Here is a 4806-nt window from a genome sequence, read left to right as displayed (position 1 = left end):
AGACCTCGCAACACTACCCGGTGCGGTCTCGCACTGCGCTTTCCGTGCGTGTAGAACTGCACCTTGTTCTTCATCAGGTGGGCTTGCACCGTGTCAAAGTCATCGCTCGAGAAGCACGTAATTTTGGTGCCGTACCGCGTCAGTTTGTGTTCCGGCTGGACATCACATGACGACATCACCTTCGCAAGGCTGACGAAGCTCGTGTCTTTCACCACCAGCGGCGGCTGCTTCTTCTCCCCGGCCGACTTGCCGGGTGCTGGAACCACGGGGGTGGTTTTTTCTGCTGCTGGGTTCGCATTGTTGTTGTTGTTGTTGTTGCTCTTCTCCGCTAGCGGGCTGAACTTGTTGTTGCTGAGCAGTTTCTCCACTTCCTGGCCATTGCCGTCGTTGATCTCCTCCTTAGCCTTCCTGCGCCGAACCTTGATCACGGGACGAAATTCGCCCCCGTCCTCTCCTCCTCCTTCGGAGTCTTCCACCTCCATGCCCGTCGCCGCCTGCGTTTTGGGTTGGAAACCGTCCGGTTTCTCCCACACACTTTTCTTCATGGCCGCGTTCCAGTAGAACGGCCTTCCATCCTCAGTCCTGTGCTCCGTCCACTCACTCTCCGCCGTCGCGGCCGCCGCCATGGCCGTCGGCGAAAGTTAGAAAAAACACCGTCAAAAACGCGCTAAGCTCCAATCAAAGGACACACGTCTGCTCTGGGCGAGCTGTCAAACTGAAACGCATCAAACATTCTTATAACGTGTTCAACTCACTCGCATTAGAGGTCCTCATGGCGAAGGTCATTCTCTTGCTCGTCATAGTTTATCACCTGCAAAGAAATCATCTACAAACCTACTCACCAATTCCACCTCCCCAGTTGCAACACTTTGATTTGCCACTTCAACATTAGCTAAATAGTTTAATTTTCACCTTTCACATCCTCTCACTTCAATTAACAACACAAACTCAACAAATCGACCGCTCCCGTTCGAATCCTGACTTCAAATGACAGACGTAAACAAACCCAAGTTCATCTTTTAAATATTCAACCAAATGTAAATTATATTCAACCAACAAATTTTTTGATTTTCCTAAAACCAAAGCTAACAGTCGAGCACGTTCATTCGAGTTCGGGAAATCTGTTAACTTTTTGCCTTTAGCATTTTCAACAAACAGGTTATTAAATTATTACTAAATTTTGGTTAATTTAACTGAAAATTGGCAGTGACAAGTACGTTTTTGTTAAAATTTACGAAAGTAAAATCAACAATTTTAATTGTTAAAATTTCTGGGCACGGTCTCTCCGTGCACGGAGAGACCGGCCAGGGCAAATCCAAGAAAATCTTGGTTAATTTAACTAAAAGTATGGGTTATTTTTTTACACAGCTTTTTTTCAACAATCGATTGTTGATTTTGTTAACCCGAAATTGCTGACCACCAGTAACTAAAAGTAACTAAAAAATAGTTGGAATTGCCATTTTCGTTGGCTAAATGACCGAAAAAAATTCTAGCAGTCGACTGCTAGAATATTTTTTCAGAAAATTAACTATTTTTTTTGTTTTCAGCTGAAATATTGTAGAATATTCTGTAAAAAACAGGCTGGACCATAATTTTCAACTATTTTTCAACAATTTTTTTCGTTGTATTAACTGAAATATTTTTGCACGCTGAAAATTATTAGTGGATTATAACAAAACATTTCTTAATTAAACATAATTTATGTTAGTGTCGATATATATTTTCTTTAATTATCTAACGATACAGGCCGGGCTGAATTTCTAGCTGTATTTTTAACTAATGTCTTACTTAAATACAGAAAAATATTCGTACATGTAGTCAATAATTAGCTATTGTTAGCAATATTTTTATTGAAATTGAAGTATTTTTTTTTAATAATGCATCACAAATTAATGCTGGGTGTTTTTATATTCGCATTTATTCTGCCTAAAATTTTAACTTTTTGTACTAATTTGTTTTTTTTGTTTGCATGAAGTTATTAAATTACTGTTAAAAAGCATAAAAACAAAACTTTTTATTAACTGTTATTATGTATATTATGTAAAGTTTGATTGAAGTTTGAAAAAAATAATAATAAAACATGTTACAAATTTTGTTAAATATACTTAAAAAAGATGTTGAATTTCTCGTGAATTCCTTAAAAATATAAACCGAGCAAAATTTTCACCAAGTTAAGTTATTATGTTGTATAAAATTAAGTGTTGTATTCACTTACAGTGATTGTGCAATCATCCGATGAGTCATCATCATCTACAACGGTCTCAGGTTTAGTTATTTTTCTTGTGGTTGGACACAGAATTTACACCAAAGTGAACCTTTTGCTGCAAATAGACATATAAAATTTATTAGTAATTTAATACAAAATTCTTAATTTTGGCTATAAACTGAAAAATGGAACGTAAATAAATGTAATTATGATGAGGAAAGAAGAAATATCAATAATGCTACTTACCAAGCTTGCATTAAATTTATTCAACGTACTCCGATTCCTGAAAACAATATTTAGAGTTTTACTTACCAGTTTATTTAGCAGTCTTGTCTTCTATTAACAGCATTTTTAAAATATTTCTATCTTCTTTTGTATATCTTTTATAAATTTTATTTTTAAGACATTTCCCATCATATAATTTTTATTTTTATATTATGTGTACGCATTTCCATGTATTTTATGGTTGATGATTCTGAAAAAAATAATGGTTCATTAAATTTGTATCCATCGTAAGCACGAAGGTTTTTCATTATTCAGTTTTCTAATTAAAATCACAACAGATAAATTGTTATGTAAAAATAAATCCATACTTACTTAGATTAACCAACCTTTTGTTAAATTTGCCCGTGCAAGTATTGTCGTGCAAGAGTTCGCCCGCCTCTTCCTTTCACTGCCCTTCCCTTTCCTTAAAACATTGTCATGAAGTCCCCTCGCATCAGAGGTCCTCATTGCGAATGTCCTCGTCTTGTTCTTCATAGTTTATCACCTGCAAAGAAATCATCAACAAACTTACTCACCAATTGCACCTTCACAGTTGCAGCAGTGTGCCTTTCGATTTGTCACTTCAACTTAGCCAAATAGTGTGATTTTCACCTTTCACATCCTCTCACTTCACAATTAACAACACAAACTCAACAAATCGACCGCTCTTGTTCGAATCCTGACTTCAAATGACAAACGTAAACAAACCCAAGTTCATCTTTTAAATATTCAACCAATTGATATTTACATTTAACCAAAAAAAAATCTTGATTTTTCTAAAACCAAAGCTAACAGTCGAGCACGTTCATTCGAGTTCGGGAAATCTGTTAGCTTTTTGCCTTTAGCATTTTCAACAAACAGGTTATAAAATTATTACTTAATTTTGGTTGATTTAACTGAAAATTGGCCGTAACAAGTACGCTTTTGTTGAAATTAACTAAAGTAAAATCAACAATTTTAATTGTTAAAATTTCTGGACACAGTCTCTCCGTGAAAAGCACCCAAAAAGGGAAAACTGAAAATTTGGTTTATTGGATCTTTAAAAAAAACACCAGAAATATTTCTTGACCTCCATTTTGGCCGCCACATTGAATCCAAAAATTCTAAATTATTTTATGGTTCTTCAGGGGTCATACTTAGGCTCTTCAATCAAAAATAAGACAACGAGATCTAAGGATTTTTGCTGTCCCTATACAGACTGTAGTCCCGATTCGCCCCAGATGACGGTAATTATTTCTGTGTAGCCCCTTAGAGCAGTCCGCTAGGAAATTGCTATTTTCGAAGGTTAATAACTTTTAGCAAAAACCCAAAAAATAAGGTGTCTTCGGGAAAGTTTTTCCAAATTTAAAGAAGATATTAGTTCTGAAAATTGGTAAGAACTGGATAGTTATTGCGCCTTCCATTGGTCAAAAACTGAAACAGCCCAAACTTGGTGGTCACTGGTCAGAAAAAGCTCAAATTTTGGAACTTAGGCTAGTGATGGGTAAATTTTTGATTTCAGGGGTAGTAAGCCCAGATTTGGACCACCCTAACCAATGTAATGCTAAAACTACAAGATAAATGAGATGTTACTGAATGGAACAATGTTCAAATCTGCAGCTCAATTTTTAAATATTGGATCCATAATCTACAAAAACTGAGCCCGGCAATGGACAGGCAAATTACTTAGTTTGATCAATCAATTCTTGATTCTCTATCTTACAAATTATTTCTGGGAAGAGAACACACAATCATTGATTTGAGATTTTTTAAAGTAGTACAATTAAAAAAAAACGGAAAAATTTCGGGGGGGGGGGGGCTGCAGCCCGGTAGCCCCCCCTCCCTGGCTACGGGTCTGAACCAATTGTTAGTTATATTCAACTAACAAAATTTTTGATTTTCCTAAAACCAAAGCTGACAGTCGAGCACGTTCATTCGTGTTCGGGAAATCTGTTAGCTTTTTGCCTCTAGCATTTTCAACAAACAGGTTATTAAATTAATACTGAATTTTAGTGATTTTAACGGAATATTGGCAGTAACAAGTACGTTTTTGTTAAAATTTACGAAAGTAAAATCAACAATTTTTATTGTTAAAATTTCTGGGCACAGTCTCTCCGTGTACCACCGACAAATTACGACTTACCACCATCGAGAAATTACGATCGTAATTTGTAATACCATGTTATTGATTTTTTTTAAATTAAACAGAATATTTAAAAAAACCTAAGTTCAATTTTGTTAATGTGAAAAAATAACAAAATTGAAAAAAAAAACTTATTTCAAACAACTTTAAAAGACTTAAAAATATCAAACGCTTTAATTTTTTTTTTGTAATTTTTGAATTTTTTTCAATTTAT

Source organism: Culex quinquefasciatus, chromosome 3 (genome assembly GCF_015732765.1).
Source record: "Culex quinquefasciatus strain JHB chromosome 3, VPISU_Cqui_1.0_pri_paternal, whole genome shotgun sequence".
NCBI classification, from domain to species: Eukaryota; Metazoa; Arthropoda; class Insecta; order Diptera; family Culicidae; genus Culex; species Culex quinquefasciatus.
Note: the sequence above shows the minus strand (reverse complement) of the source record.